The 17,342-nt window shown below is 49.0% G+C and overlaps 1 protein-coding gene across 3 annotated transcripts in view; it reads right to left on the reverse strand.

Moving 5' to 3' along the window:
• Window positions 1-17,342, reverse strand: part of EPHB2 (EPH receptor B2) — a 124,575-nt gene that overhangs the window by 25,215 nt on the left and 82,018 nt on the right. The gene's annotated exons all lie outside the window — the stretch shown is intronic.

A 17,342-nucleotide genomic window follows, 5' to 3' on the forward strand; every position in this document is an offset into this window, starting at 1 on the left:
AGAGGAAGCCTCAGGGGTGGGAGAGGACTAGAAAGTGGAAGTGAGAAAACTTCCCCATCACTCACATTCCTGGCCTGTTACAAATGGATGCAGAGAGGCTTGCACTCAGAAGTGCTTTTACCAGGTCCAAACCTTTCAATATTTCACGGAAGAATGACCCACGTGACACCCACTCTGAGAAACAGCTTGGAGGAGAGGCACAGAAAGTAAAGCTCACCCACCTCCAGCCTGGTTTTCCTTGGCATCATGAGCAGTGACCGAAACCATGCCAGCTGAGGATGTGCATTCACAGCAATAGTAGGACTGTGCTGCTTCGACCAGCGTGGCTACAGCACATTTCTTGCACAGCATCACCTCCCAAACTCCAACCCCTCGATCCTTTTCTGGTCAAGCCAAGCCTTTTGAGACACAAACTCATTGCTCACCAGTCTCTAGTGATGCATCTCAGAGATGATACTCTCTGTATCATCTCACACCTTCTCTTTCTCCTGATATACTCATCTTTCTTCCCTCCTTATTGCCCCAGTCCCACTCCTTCTTCAAGGCCCACATTTACAAACTCCTGGGATTAGTTTCTCACGCTGGTGCTCAGATAAAACACAGGTAGCGTTTCTGGGGCCTGCCAGCTGTTGCCAGAACTTCTTATTTTTCACAACAACACAGATTTCATAGGATATCTGCAACCTCCAAGAAAAGCACTTCTCTTGCTGGAGAAAGGCTTTGGAAAGATGTGACCAAGCTACAGATTGCCCCACAGCAGGGATTGGGTTTTGATGGGGATGGGTACACAGCCCATGGGCTCTCATACATCTGAACTGCACGTGCTCTGTGGACTGATCCCACAGTTGCACACGCTTTTCCAGGACAGAAGCCATGTGTACCCAGAGCTGTCCCACCACAAAACCAGGAGGTGACCATGCCCCAGGAATCAGACACAGGTTCAATAGTTGACCTCGCAACTGGGGAAGGTGCGCTCTTCTACTTCCATGCACTCGCTGCCAACACGGAGAGGCATGGCTCTTGCAATGCTGCTCCTGCTTCTCCAGGCAATGCTGAGGACACTAAAAACAATAACAGCTAGAGCAGCATGTGTGTAAATCATTTGTGACCACCCGTGGCCCAGATGCCTGAGTACTTGGTGAACATGTGCTAGTGTTGTGGTTTAACCCGGCAGGCAGCTCAGCATCACACCGCTGCTTGCTCACTCCCCCTGTAGTGGGATGGGGGAGAGAACTGGGGGGGAAAAATGTAAAACTAATGGGTTGAGATAAAGACTGCTTAATAGGACAGAAAATGAAAGGATAATAATAATAATAATAATAACAATAATAATAATAATAATAATAATAATTAAATAATAGAATGTACAAAACAAGTGATGCACAAGGCAATTGCTCACCACCTGCTGATCAATGCCCAGCCAGACCCCAAGCAGCAGCAGCACTCCCCCAGCCAACTTCCCCCATTTATTGCTCAGCATGCTGCCACATGGTGTGGAGCATCCCTTTGGCCAGTTTGGGCCAGCTGTCCTGGCTGTGCTTCCTCCCAGCCCCTTGTGCACCCCCAGCACCCCCGCTGGCAGCCTGGTATGGGAAACCAAAAGTCTTTCACTTAGAGTAAGCACTGCTCAGCAACAACTAAAACATCAGCGTGTTACCAACACTGTTCTCATCCCAAATCCAAAACACAGCACCATGCCAGCTACTAGGAGAACAATTAACTCTGTCCCAGTTGAAACCAGGACACCTAGCCTGGCTCACAGAGTTAAACGGTGGGGCTCAGTGCTTGCCTAATCCAGTTAAAAGACATTTAAAGCCACTTCTAAAAGGGCACCACAAATGCTGTCACACCTTGAGACGCTTCACACAATGCCCCGGGAGCTTGTGATAGAGGGTGCTGCAAATGGGGAATCAAAGCTTAAATACAGTGTCAAAAGCACCCCTGAAATTTAACTCTGCTCTGTTTTGGGAACAGCAATGCATAGTCCCTGTGCTGGCCTCCTGCATATATGGGAGTACACCCAAGAACAGAAAAACTGTACCCAACAGCAGGATGCCATGAATTAAGCCTTAATGAGGCAAATACACAACATCTTAGGATGGAGGCAGGTGAGATGAATGGCTACAGCAACTTCAGCTCTTTTCCTACACCTTGGGTGAAGGCATCTCAGGATAAGCAGGATTGTTCCTCCACCATTGCATCTTCTCAGTAACTGTTCTTGTTCTCAGAGACATCAGGAAAATGCCCGATAATAAAATCACAGAAATATTTAGGTCAGGATTGACCTCTGGAGGTTTCTAGTCCAAATGGGTGGTGAGTATAATAGAATCATAGAACAGCTTGGGTTGGAAGGCACCTCAAAAATCATCCAGCTCCAACCACCCTGCCATGGGCAGGATGCCACCCACTAGATCTGGTTGTCCAGGGCCTCGTCCAAGCTCATCTTGAACACCTCCAGGGATGGGGCATCCACGACCTCTCTGGGCAACCTGTGACAGTGTCTCACCACCCTCTGAGTGAAGAATTTCCTTCTAACCTCTAATCTAAATCTCCCCTCATTTAGTTTAAAACCATTCCCCCTTGTCCTGTCATTATCTGACTGAGCAGAGTCCCTCCTGATCTTTTTTATGAGGTTGAGCAAAGATGGCAAAAGACTTAAAATATCTAAGCTGACTTTCCTGAACTGTTGTTTCTGAATCAGCTGCACACAGGTTACTTCCATTGGGTTTCTGAGTGTTTCAAAGGGAAGATAAAACAAACTGCAAAAAGGAGAAGGACAAAAAGAAAAAAAGTTTTTGTTCTTTCAGCCTGCTTTGTGCCAAAGCCTACTTTGTGCCAAAGTGCTGCCCAGAGCACAGCTAAGCTGCTAATGCCAAAGATTCAATGGCAGCACTTAACCTGTCACGGAGGGATCCATCACCTTGTTCCACAAACAGTGACTTCTCTTTGTTGCCTTGTGACAACAGAGTGACCACTTCCAGGTGCAAGCTTTGCCCGGTGCCAGACACTCCCTTAACCATTGTAAGGTTCTCCCTTACTCATGGGAGGGGTTTGAATCCATGTGGATGCTGCAGAAGGGACCTGCCCTGTGACACATAAAGCAGATCAAATTTGGAGCGTCCCAGGTCTCAGAGCCACCATCACTTTGTAAGCAGGGGCAGGTTTATCCTGAAGGTGTCTCCAGGTGTATGCATACAGCAACAATCCAAAATATAAACAGAGCTGCAATTCTACAGGAGAGGGAACGTTTCTTTGCTCGATTGAAACCCTTGGACCCCACATCACTGTGAGGCAAAATGAATAATTCAAGTCCCTGAAAGGCACTTTCCTACATCATCGTTATCTGGTACGGCCTCAGATTCTTTGGATGCCTCTTAGCAGAGCCCCGTGGCTGGAGAAATAAACCGTGCCAAAACCACTGCTGGAGTGTAAAACACGCTTAATGAAAATCCACTGATGTAAAAAGGCAGATGACCTGTCCCCTGCTGTAACAAAACCTGCAGTGCATTGTGAGGGGAGGCAGCAAGCACCTCTCACGTTATAACCTCCCTGGTGCAGAAGCATGGAGGAATGTTAGGGATACTTCTACAGACTTCACCCCAAGCATCTGCACTGCCACACAACACCGAGCACAGCCAGATCCTCGTCTTGGCTGGGGCTTGGAGCTTTTGCAATTAATCCAATAGGCTCTGAACTGGCTTCCCTGGCTCAGGGGCAGCTCTGCCTGTAAAAGAGCCTGGATAAATCTACAGAGGTCTTTTTCTGGTGGTGTTTTTTTTTTTTTTTTTTTTTTTTTTGTTTGTTTGTTTGTTTGTTTGTTTGTTTGTTTGTTGTTTGTTTGTTTGTTTGTTTTTTATGGCCCACACACAGTGCAAGCAGTTGCCTGAGTTCAGGCAGGAAACACATGAGAAGGACAGGGTTCAAGACATATTTCACTCTCAGGTCTTGACAGCAGAGCCACATACCTGTAACCTCCCCGAAGGAGAGGTATAATCACTGAATTTTGCCAACATTGTAATGACAGCTAAACAGACCTTGTCCTCACCAGCTACCCTGGTCTAATGCTCCAAGAGCATGTCTGGACCACTGAGCTCCTCCTGCCTTGAGCAATGCCCCTTGCAGTCCCATGGTGAAGTGTCTCTTGAGGCCAGGACATCCTTCCCTCACTGCTCTGCCCCTCTCACTTCCACCTTTACTGGCTGGAGATACCTGAGACTGGAGTCAAAGTCTGGATGGAGGATCTGAACTGGATTCCTCGTCAGCAGTGGGCTGGACTGTAGCCCAAACAAAGAGCTCTCACCGCACAGCATATCAGGACAACTGCACTGGCATACTTAGGAGCCTTCATGGAAGGATTGGGATCATACGTCCTGCTTGACTGACCATCTCCAAAGAAAAGTCAAACGCCTGCTGGGGCGGAAACATAAAGTCATGACTTGATTTGTCAACAGAAGCACCAGAACCACAAGGCTGTTCAGTCCAATGAGTATTTAACATTTACATGAGCAGTGGAGCAGCTTCAATAATACAGAAGGCAATGCTTCACACATATGCAAAGCTTAGTCTTTGTGACTTAGACCCACCAGTGTCAAGGTGGGTCTGAAAGACATCTTGCATAAGCACTCCAACTTAGAAAAAGAGAAATGGGTGAGGAAAGGCCTCCTTTCCTCTGTGTTTTGTACCATAGCTGTGCTGTGGAATAAGTTTGCCAATGAGAAAGAAATAAACCTGGCATCATGGTGCTTGGTACCTCCCCGGGCAGTGTTTCTAGCCTATGTTATCATGCCTTATTTGTGTATAGCTGAAGCTCAAGGGACCTTACTGAGGAGACAGAGGAACCAGGTGCCTCCTCACCTAGCAGAGTGGAGCTGTGAAGGCTGAAGGGTGAGACATCTGCTTGTTGTTGAAAATGGTAAGTCCACCGTGCCTCTTGGGAGGTTCTCCTCATGGTTACTTGCCATGTTCTGAAATGTATATTTTATTTTCAAGTTGAAATGTGTGGATTTCAGCTTCCAACTGCTGGATCTTTTCTTCTTGTGCTAGCTTTGTCACCATGACATTGAATTGAAAGATCATTAAAACATTTTCATCTTCTTTTCTATTCCCTAAGTAGATAGAGTTTGGTGAGTGCTTCACAGATTTATCTACTTACATATCAATCTGATAACTCTTTTCTGAAACTATTCCAATATTTTGTTAAACTCCTTTTCAAATCTAAACCTCAAAACTGATCTCAGTAGCCACTAATTGTCTCTCTTAGCTACAGACAGCATAGAATCATAGAATGGTTTGGGTTGGAAGGACCTTAACAACCATCTAATTCCAACACCTTCCACTAGATCAGGCGGATAGGACATCATGAGGGACAGTGCCAAATGCCTTGCACAACTCCAGGTAGATGATATCAGTTGCTCTTCCCCTATCACCACTGCTGTAACCCCATCACAGAATGCCACCAGGTTTGTCAGGCACAATCTGCCCTTAGTGAAGCCATGGTGGCTGTCACCAATCATCTCTTTATTTCCCATGTGCCTTCACATGGTTCCCAGGAGGATCTGCTCCATCATTTTGCCAGCCACAGAGGTGAGACTGTAGTTCCCCTGGCCTCTCTTTTTTTCCTTTTTAAATGTGGTCTTATGTTTCCCCTCTCCCAGTCAGTAGAAACCTCACCAGACTGCCATGACTTCTCAAATACGATGGACAGTGGCTTAGCAGCTACATCCACCATCCCTCAGGACCCACAGATGTTTCTACTCAGGTCCCATGGACTTGTGCACCTTCAGGCTCCTGAGATGGTCTCGAACCTGATCTTCTCCTACATGGGGCAGTTCATCATTCCTCCAGTCCCTGCCTTTGCCTTCTGGGGCCCGGGCCATGTGGCTGGAGCTCTTGTTGGTGAAGACTGAGGCAAAAAAGTCATCAAGTACCTCAGCATCCTCCATACCCCAGGTGACTTGGTCTCCTGTTTCCTTCTGGAGAGGGCCCACAGCTTCCCTAGTTGCCACTGGTTTTCAGTAGGCCTGACTCCCAGTGATGTGACACTGCGTAAAAAGCCAGCTACAAAGCTGATGAAGTCCACAGCAAATCAGCATCACTTCAGAGCCTGCATAGCCTCAGCACTGCTGTAAAGCTACAGAAAGTCACACTGTGCAGGCTGGGAGGTTGCTGCTGTAAAGGGAATAAAACTGGATGGGACACTACCACCAGCCACAGCAAGGCTACAGGGAGCTGCCTACAGGCTCAGACTCCTCAGGCAGCATTTTGTGGCTTTTTGATGGGGGAGTTTGGTATGACTGTGTGGCTCCAGCCTCTGGAATGGTGGGGAACATCAGGATCTTTCCACATTTCCTCCCTCGTGATCTGTATATCTATTTAAAATGCTGCCAGTTTTGACCTGCCACCCATTTTGCAGCTAGCCCCCCACCTCTTCCACTCGCCAGGCCTGCAGGCTCAGCCTTCCACTCCTTGCCTGTTTGTGGGTCAGCACTGTTGAGACCACGGTGTAATCAAAGTGTCTCCATTCCTCTTCTGGATTAGCTGGAAGAGTCAGGTTACAGGCAGCAAAACCGCTATCTCTGATCACTTTAATACCACTAACCCATGTTATGTCAGACAGAGTCAACATTTGCTCTGGAAAACACTCATGACAGAGAGAGAGCAAAGCCAACCCAGCCCACGGCCTCTCCCCAGCAACACTTTGAAATTACCCAGGGGAGAGAAGAGGTGAACAGCTGGGAGTTTTCCAGCATCTCTTTGGAGCCCTTCTGACAGATCTTGGTCCCTGAAGTGTCAGGTTACTGGACAGGGAACTGCTTTTATTATTAGAGGGTCAGCAGGGAATTCTGGCATTTTCAATTACCCGCCTGCAGAAGCGGCTGTGATCTGGGGTCAGGATTAACTGCATGACCTTCAGCTGAAGACAGAGTGGCAGGGAAATGCACCATGATGCTGCAAGGCACCAGCTAGTCCAGAGGCCAAGGGACGGAGCAGTAAACGGGGAGACGGGGAGAAGGCTGCTGACAGAGCATCTGGCAGCAGATGCCTGAACTACTGCAACTGCCCTGCAAATGCGACAAAAGCAGACACTTGGAAAATCTACTGGGAAAAGTGGGATAGCTTCTCTTTTAGTGCATTTACCCAGGGCTGCAACTTTACTGGGTGACCCAGGTAGCTCCAACACAGCCAACAGACCCTCTGATGTGGGGAGTGGGATCCCCCGTAGTATCACAGCAGCACGTTCCCCAGGACAGGGCTCCCGGGATGCCCAGAAGCCTCATCTGTTTCTTCACTCTGTGCCCTGCACAACTTGAGCAGCTCACTCTGGTGAGACTAAAGGGCGATGCCATGCAGCAACAAGGACGGTGCTGTGATCAGTCATGGAGCACGGGTTGCTCCAACCGTGAAGCCACAGGGCCTGGTGACATCTAGGCTGGGATCCAGGCTCTAGCGGCACTCAAAAAGGTTTGAAATGACAGAAAGACACAATGCTGCCATGCAAGGCTGCAGGCAGGTAAAATATGTATGCATGCCTGCCTCCCCACAGGGCTTAGGTGAAGTCTGAAGGATGATCTTCCTGCAATTACTGTAAAAGATAGCTGTCCTGCGATTGAGATGGAAGCATGCAGGAGGCCGAGCAGACCTAGGGCTGATTCCCCCTCATTCTAACTCAGTTCCCTTCCGAGATTTTCAGGGACCCATACTTCTTAAACGGGACAGAGTGAAAAGCCAGGACAACTCACTTGGTGCTTCCCCATAGACCCGAGTGTCTTGCACCAGTATCACTGTGTTGGGTCTGTCTGAGCTGGAGTCACCTTTTCCCTACAGCAGCCTACACAGTGCTGTACTCTGCACTCGTAGCTGGAACAGCACTGATATCACTCCAGTGTTGTGTCTATTGCTGCATAGTGCTGGCACAGCATCAGGACTCCTTCCAAGCCCCCAAGAGCCAGCAGGCTGGGGGTGGGCAAGTGATGGGGAGGGGACATTGCTGGGGCAGCTGACCTAAACCAACCAAAGGGATATTCCATAACACCTGATGTCACACTCAGCAATAAAAGGGGGGGCTCTCGTGGGGGAGGGGGCTGTTCCTTCTGAACAACCACTACGCGTTTGGGGCCCTGCTTCCCAGGACGTGGCCGAACACCGCTCGCTGATGGGAAGTAGAGAATAATTTTTCCTCTCTCTGTGCTTCCGCGCGGACTGATTGCTTCTTTTGTCTTTGTTTTTTTTCCTCCCATTCCCTTTCCCTTTAATTAAACCTTTCTTATCTCAAACCTCGAGTTCTCTGTGTTGTATTTTCTCCCCCTTCCTCTTTGAGGAGAGGGGGAGTGAGAGAGCGGTTGTGGTGGAGCTCGGCTGCCCACCTGAGTAAAACCACCACAATCACCAAAGGGGAATATAATCTAAATCTCCCTCCTTGCTCCCAGATGTCCCAGGCCTATGTGGTTCCCAGCAAGTGACTGCCTTCTTAAACCTAAAACTTAATACCTTCTCCATTTTTCACTGCTCTCTCCTGACATTTAAACACCACAAGCTTTCACATTGTCTGCTCTGAGTACCAAAACAGGGCCTTGTGAGACCTCCTGGAGAACAGATCTGAGTTTGAGATGCCTTCCTCTGACACGAGCACTGAAAGCAACATGGTGAGGTAACACCTTGGTGAGGAAGGGTGGAAAGGAAGATTTTCCTGATCTGGTATCAGTGGCAGCCCTGGTGATCCTGCTCTGCATGGCAGGTCTGGCTAGAGAACTCCAGAAGTCCCTGCACCAGCACTACTGTGTTCGTGACTCTTTCCTGCCAGAAGCGTTCATTACTGCTCAAACTATTAAATATTCATACTTTTGCAATCAGTTACCTCCAGCAAAAGTTAGGGAAAGGGATGCAATGTCTGAGGGACAACAGCAGTAGGGCTCTTTAATTAACAACACTCACCCTCAAACCACCAAAAGCCCAAGGACTGGGATATGCACAAGACTCACAAGAGGTGTAAAAGGCCAGTATTTCATAGCTTGTTAGATTCTTATTTTGGAAGTTCCTGGCCTGTTGCTGGCAAGGTAGCCCTACCAGGCTGATACCTACGTTGTCTGTGTGTGGAGTGCCTGAAAAATGTCCCCGCAAGCCCAATTCTCAGCCTCCCAAGTTTGTAACTGTGAACGCTGGAAAATCTTAAACACACAGCAAGGCAGGGCAAAGCTGGGTCCTGGCTCTGGCCCCATCTGGATCAACAAAGCCTTTGGTGTGAATTATAGCCTTTAAAGCAGTTCCTAATACCACAAGCCCAGTAGCTTGGCTCAGGCAGAAGAAGGCTTTTGGCTGTCTTTATGGCCTTTGTTTAATCGAGTTTGTAGCCTTCATCTGCATGCTGCCAACCTGCCCGTGGAGGAGGGCTGGGCTTTGCTCTCAGCTCTGGGAGGAGATACTCCACCGGCACTCCAGGGGACCCAGCATCCAGTCAGGCAGCCTGAGCGAGTGGGTTTGGGGTCACTCACTGCCAAGGTTGTCCCCACCTCCCTGGCCCACTCCTCGTGTGGAAACATCATCTGTTCCAGATCAAGGCAATGGCATCAGTGCAAGGCTGGCAGAAAGCAAGCAAGCTGGAAGAAGCCGCCCCTCCAACCTTCAGTAAAATGGCATTTTCTTAGAAAGCGCCTAAATGCAGCCTAAACTGTTATTAGGAACTTACTAATTCTGAAATTTCAAAACTAGAAAACAGACCTGAGAAATATTTCCTGATAAAAGCTTGAAAGAATGATGCCTGCAGCAGTGCATCCCTTAGGACATACTGAGCCTTGCTAATTTGAGACTGAACTTGTTCCGTTGCTCTCTTCCACAGCCGACTGCCAGGTTGGGTTCCCTCTATGTGCTGGGAAATTCTGGAAATGCCAGGCTGTTTTTTTTTTTCTGGAAAGAGCATTTCCTGCCCAGCCCTACCAATGCAGCAGCCTCCCCTACTCTTGCCAGTGGCAGTGATGACCGTGGACCAGGCAGTGGTGGGACAGGCACAGTGAGGACATTCCTGCCTGAACTGAGTCAGGCAGTGACTTACCATCTTGCACACAGACAGAGGGGACTCCTACATCGCAGGGACTCTGAGATGGGCCAAGGAACAAACAGCCAGGTGGCTACGTTAACCCAATTTGATACAACCATCTATTATGGTCAACATAAATGCCCCACTGCTCAGTATTGCCCCCAAGCGTATGCTCAGCTGTTCAAACACCATGATCCTGAAATATTTGCTAGTGGCACCTCTCCTGGGTCTGGCCTGTGTCTGTAGCTTCACATACCTGCCTCTGGTATCTCTACTTGCATGAATGCTGGCACTGAGTGCCTTGTGCGCAAGCAAGCAATTAGCACTGAAGATTGTTTGCCAAGTGGAGCAGTAAAGATAAATCACCCCTTGAACACATAAGCAAAAGGTGAGCACCTGAGCCACTCTCTGTTGGCTCCCAGCACTCACACACGGCAGGGATGGCAGCACGTTGCAGAAGAGGGAAGCACTGATTCATCAGAGAGGACTTTCCACCCCCATCCATCACGGATGAGCTTTTGTTTCCTGCACAAAGTCAGATCCAGATGCTATGGAACAGGTTTCTGAAGCCCCAGGTAGGTGTGCAAAAAAAAAATGATCCTCAAACTCACAAAGTAATTTATGCAACAGGGAAACCTGGGAGTCAGCAAGTAGAGGAGCCCACAGAGCTGCTAGTGGGAGGAGGAGAGCATCTGCTAGGACAGCACTAGCCATGCAGCTTATGCCCTGCTTTGCCAGCAACCCTCCAACTGTCCACCACAGAGGCAGAAAGAGGAGTCCTGAAGAGCCAGTAGCTGGCAAAATTCCTACCATCTGGGAGCCCTGGCTCCAGGCAGTCTCCAGTGGCAGAGGTGGGCAGCAAATGTCAAGCCAAATCAGATTTTAGTGGCAATGGCCCCGTGTCTGAGACAGCCAGGGTGAAGGTGGGAGTTGGGGATGAAGAGGAGGGTATGGGACATGCCATCCCGTAGTAAAGGGCAGTGGGAGAAGGACTGGAGAGCCAAGACAGCAGGCTGCAGGGCTGTGGTGTGGTCCTGCTGCCACAACACAAGCTGTGGTTGAACTTTGCTTTCACTGAGGCATTCCTGTGTAGGCAGTGTCCACAGACAAGAAGGTTCAATTGCTGTTTGTGCCAAGGGGAAAGACAAAGAGAAACGGAAGACAAGGTATATGCAAACAGGCCAACTCACTGCTTGAGGTGTAGAGCATTGTGAGGACCTGTTCTTGCTAAGGGTTTAGGCCTGGCTAGCATAGATGGCTACTTGGTTCCATACAGAACATAAGATCTGGCTGTTTATGTCAGATAAGGGAAGTAGCCATGGGGATGCCAAGCTTTCAGGTGGTTTTGGGTTTGGGGAGCAGGCCAAGCTGTCAGAGAAGCACATACAGTGAAGCCTCCCAAAGAAGAAAGTGACCTCAGGAATAACCCTAAAAACTCCTGCTTGCCCTGTCACACAGGCAAACAGGCTTTGACCCTGGCTCCTCTACATGGGAGATGGCTCCACAGCTCAGGAAATTTCTGCTTTTCTACCTAAACAGTATCACCAAGCACTTTGTACCATCTGCTTGTCCTTCTGATTTAACAGTTCTTCTGCCTTTTTGGTGTCCCTCCAGCCTACCGTATCCTTACAGGCAGCAATTAAATCTCCTTCTCCAAGACTAGAGACACAATGCCTTGTTGGTCTCCTCCGTAACATGAGTTCTCCTGTGTCCCACTCACCTTATCGGCCTTTCTCTGTACCTGCTACCAGCACAGTTCAGCTCTCTTGAACGTGGGTACCCAGGTGTATATGTAATGACCATCTGAAGTTTCACCCTGATTTTTGAAATGTCAGTGAGATTTCATGACAGCTGGTGTCCATACCTTGCTGTGTACAGTCCAGTCCTGCATTTGATACTTTTTCACGAGCTCACAGGCACCACGGGACATCCTGGTCCTATAGACAATACCTGGCTGGGATGCAAGCATTCGGGCAGTGATATGTACCATGATGCAGAAATCTAAACCCTAACAACGTCTGACATGAATCTAGTGCACTGGTACGAGCTGTACATCTCCCTAGCCAAAGGCCCCATGTCACAACATACTGATCTAACCATAATAATAATGCAAATAAACAGAACAAGTTATCTGTATCCACACGACAACGGAGAGAATGGGCCACTGAGCTCTGCTGCCTGCTGTGGATGCTTCTCCAGATCAGTTTATTAGGAACAAAAATCTGTTTCTGATGTCAAACACTAGCTGGTACTCACAGTGTGGTACTTGTCCCAGAGCTTTATTGCAGCTCATTTGGGTTCTGTTTGCAGCCAGGAGCCTGTGACACTGGAATTAATCATCCCTTCTTATCCTGCATGATAAAAGAGTCCCTTACAAAAGGGACACGTTCTCAAAACTCTGGATGTTCTTGTTCCCCCAGGCACTGGGAGGTCTTGAATTTGTCTGTATGATCTGGAGATCAGCGCTTTCTCCTCCCTTCTCAACAAGCACAAGCCACAGCCTGATACTGAGAGCAGCCCTTCCCATGTGCTTAAGACATCCCTGCCCAAGGAGCCCTTTCCCTCTGTGAGTTTCCCAGGGCACTCAGCTTGTCCACAGCATGAATGGATACCGAAATCCTCCCAGCACCAAGATTTTCCCCCTCCTAAGACCTCCCCAAAGAATAGCCACAAATTAGCAAGCAGAGGCTGTGTGTTACCACAAGTGAGAGGGTTGACACACAGCATGGTCCTCAATTAGTCAAGTGTCATTATCCCAAGCGCTGGGCCATGCTCAGCTCCTTGACCCCTGGCTTCCCTCCTGCTCCTTCGCTACGAGGATGCTGGCATGGCTCTCAGCTCTCCTCTCAGCCACTCTCTTGGCACAGATCTCTTGCTCTGGAATGACTGAGAAAAGGTTCTTTTTTGTGGCACCACGTATCTGAAACACGGTGTGTTTGTTTTCTTTTGCACATCACGGTCCTTTAGGACAGGAGTGGATGTGCCAGATGGAAAGTCCTGGACCTCCCTCCTTGGAGAGCTGCTGGGCTTTTTGGGAGAGGTACCATCTGGCTGCAGGGTGCAACAGGCAGGGAAATGGAGGGCAAGCAGTCTGTGGCAAAAATGCAGCGTGGAGCTTAGGGGTCCTGAAGAAGCTTGCTGAGAAGAGCAAAGAGAAAACACAACCTGGCCTCAAAGGGGACAGAATATGGGGATCACGCAGAGTTTGCTGGAATGGGTAAATCCACTGAGCTGGGTAACAGACCAGGGAGCAAGCAGTGGTGGAAAGGGAACATTTCTTCCAAGCCCTCTTTATTTCTTTTGTGCTGATTTTGGTCCTTCATAATTTTCTCCGTTTTAAAAAGGGAAGTATTGTACTTTCTGTTCTAACAAAACCTGACTTTCTGCAGATTAAATACCTTTGATCTTTTTAAGCCACTCATGCAAGAGAAAGATGCAGCAAGCCACCTCCCAGCACAGGCTGATGTTGGCCTTCTCACATGCTCTCTTTCGACCAACCTTCTCCTAGGAAGAGATGGCTTCACCCTCAAGGCTCCCCTCTGCTCTGCCCCTTTGCTGATGGGACTGAAAAGACAATAATGCTATGTAAAGGGCAAACCTGGGTAATCTAAGGCCAGCTAACACAATATCAACACCAGCCAACATGGGACACAAGGCCATGGACCAGGAGGAACTGCAGAGGATCCAGCAAAGTGTGACCAAGGCAGCCAGCAGCCTGGAGCAGAGGGCTTACAAACCCCAGCTAATGAAGATGGTAAGGGTGAATTTAATCTCGGTTACAACTGCTTGGAGAGCAGCTAAAAAAGGGTGGAATCAACTCTTCTCAGCAGGGATAGAGGATGTAACAAGAGGCATGAGCCACAGAGACAGGGTAGAAATTATGAAAAGCATCTGTTCCAGGAGGGTGATGTTGGCCTTGGGAGTTCACCAGAGAGGTGGAGTTCTTTAGAACTCAAGAAAACCAGTCTGGTGATAATCCTGCTGCAAACAGGATGGTAAATCACGAGATTTCAGATGTCCCTACCACAAGCCTTGCTGGGCTATGGACCAAATCAGGAACGGCAGCATGACTTTGTTGAAGTAGCTCTTGTCAGACTGTCCTGATTTTTTTCATGAACTCAGGAGTTCAGCAGATTAGGTGGAATTAAAACACGTGAGACACTAGGCTCAGCATCAGCATCACTTACAACACATGAAATTAGATTCAAATCAGGTTATTGTAGGAAGACTGTCACTCTGTGGGGTCTCACACTGTGTCCAGCAGAGTGCAGGCAGCACTCTCCATTAAACTGTCAGAGATCTAGGGGACGATGTGAAAACTTCACTTGCGAACTACTCATAAAGTGATCAAAATGCCAGCATTGAGGACAGCTTCTCTACAGAGTCATAACTTGATGGCTGAGCCCAAGAAAACCATTATAAGGTGATGTTTGGGTCTGGAAACCCAAATATAGATGCTGCTTGCAGAATGGGGTGTTTTATCCAAGGAAGCAGCATCTGAAGGGACCAAGATGTTGTCAGAGAGACTACCAGGGAGGTAGGAGCTCATCACACAGCTAAGTGTGACAGCACAGTCCTTGAATGTGGAAAGCAAACAGTGAGTGGAGAAAGGGAAGTAGATTATTTGTAGTAGTGCTGCTACTAGGTACAATATGTAATTTAAAAAAAATGTATGATTGAGAATACGAAAGTGTCCACAAAGAGCTAAAGGAAAAGTCACATTCTGGAAAGCCGCCTCATAGTAAGACAGGATGATTGATCTTGGTACCATTGCTTATTTTTCCTTGAGAGAAGCTACTCGCAGTCTGTGTCTGCAGGAAGAGAAATGTCCTACAAGACAACTGCAAAATAAGTTCGGTTGATGTGAAGTCAGTGAAATCCAGACCAGAAACAAAGTGCATGTTTTAAATGATGGCAGCAATTAATCATTGGGGAGAGAAATAACAGCGATGATTGCTGCTGTCTCTCTCTGGGAGAACAGGAAGGTGAATGGTGTGTCACCTTCTTTGATCTTAAGTTTCTCTTTAGGGTCAGCTGTCACCACGCCATCACATCCACCAGCTTCACTCCTCCAGTCCCACTCAGTGTTTGTGCCCTGGCCATTCTACAGGGGTTGTTTTCCCACCACGTCAGCTTTTCCCTGGGATGCTGAAGAATTTACGGTATCTGAAGGCTAAAGATGCTGCTGCTGCTATGTCATCTCTGCTCACACCCAAAAGCACCAAACCCAGGTACTGCACCTGTCCCCCAGCAGTCACCCATTTATCCCTGGGTGAACCAGGGTGGTTTTGCTTTGCTTTCTAAGGCCAGCTTTCAATATACAACCTTCTCACTCACGTGCAGTTGCCGGCTTGCACGTGCTGTCCATGCACAGCCACCCCACCCCAAATCGCTTCTTGTGATGGTGGTGGGCATCACCTGGCTGCCACAGGAGCAAAACCCTATCGCCTGCTCAGTCCTCTGCCCCAGCTGGCTGCCCAAGCCAGAGCCTCCCCGTGCAAAGAGCCACAATTCCCAGGCTCATCCCTCCCCTCCCTCTGCAAATCCTCCTCTCACGGGTACAACACCCTCCATTCTCCTGTCCCAACTCTGCCTTTGTGTCTGCAGCTTATGTTACCAACTGCTAATGATCTACATGGAGGCTGCCAGGCAGTGTAAGCTGAAGAATTCAGAGCCTCTAATTACAGAGGAATTAGCAAGCAGTTACTGTTTAGTGCTAATGAATAGATATATTAAAAGAGACATCACACAGGCTGAGAAGTGTGAGTCCTGATAATAAAGGAGAATCAAACAAGAAAAACACGAGGAGGAGGATCAAGGATCAGGGGATTGCAGGAGGATTTGCCTTCAACTCAACTCTCAGTTGTGCCAATTTGGAAGAAGTCACAGGCTATACATACATTGAGGTAACCAGTACACCACATAATTGCAAAGTGTGAAATGCAAGTGCTAAATAACTCCTCGGCGGGGTGGGTCTGTGCTGGGGAGTGCAGAGACCCCTCCTAGCCACTTCGCATTGCGTCCCACCCCATCTCCACCAGGCACAGCCCGCTCTGAGAAGGATGCTGTGATAAGTCACAGTCCCAGACCAGTTCCTCCGTCCGTGTCACGAGCGTTTGTTCCTGCTCACAGTCAAACCATGGTTTGGAGCCGTGCTAATTCTGCTTTCAGGTATTCTGAATATTCCATATTGAAAATTGTTTTCTCTGGCTCAGCACTCCACGTGTCCAACTGAGAGATTCCCACCTGTACCACTGCTGCTCTACATCAGCCCAAACAGTCTTGAAGGTGATGCAGTGCCCAGGGCAGCCTGGGGCACGGTCACAGCCCCAGCACACAGACTGCAGCATTCAGACAGGCCACAGAAACTTGCTTGTTCCCTCACACGCTCGTACCATATTGGTGCACTTCCACTGTGCAATTGGATTAAGTACGGACCCAGCCCCAAGAGGTGCTCCAGCTCCAGATGGCTTCCAGGAGGGATGGGGAGAGCAGCCCCTGACCAGCAGCCCTGTGGGGCGCTCTGCCATCAGCACAGCTGCCACCTGTGGCTCTCCTAGGATGCCACACTGCCAGCAACCCAGATGCACCCCTTCCAGAGCAAAACCTGGGGGGAGCAGCCTCCTGGGCCAGCACAGAAGCTGGTGGCCCTGAGTGAAACCTCTCCAGCTCTGCCACTTGGTCTTCTTCACCACGAGCAGTGGAGAGGGGCCTGTGAGCACTGGCAAGTGACTTGCAGCAGCACAGGACCTGGAGAAGCTTTCCAGGCAGCTATCCTGTACACCTGGCTCCCAGCTCCTCATCTCTTCCCCATCCTCTGCTTTCAGGACCTGTGCTGGCATTTGGGCTGTGGGCTGTGCTTTCTCTGAGCAGAGATTGCAGCTTGTGTCAAAACGCTGGAGCTGATCTTACCTTCTCTCCTCGGGAAGCAGGAACACCAACAGGGCCTGCCAGGAGCTGTGAAAGCTGCTGCTGTGTCTGCAGTGCTGCCAGCAGCCAGGATTAAAGGCACCTACGGTGTGTGCACCTGCTGGCACCAAAGAAACCACCTCGGAAGCAGTTACGTGTCTGATGCCAGAAGGAAATGCTGAGACACCAGAGGACTGTGACATGAGGTGGTCTGCTGTGGTAGCTGGGATGGCAGCTCTGCCGTGGAGCACATTCCAGCTTTTCACTGAAATAAGGGGTATTTTTCTTATCTGAGACTTGGGATTCATCCAGGATTTGCCAGGCCACTGCATCTGCCCGTGTTCTTTTATCATCATTTTTTAAAGAGCAAGAGACACCATGCCACATCTTCCCTCCCCATCAA

The sequence above is a fragment of the Aythya ferina genome (assembly GCF_964211825.1).
Source record: "Aythya ferina genome assembly, chromosome: 21".
NCBI lineage: Eukaryota > Metazoa > Chordata > Aves > Anseriformes > Anatidae > Aythya > Aythya ferina.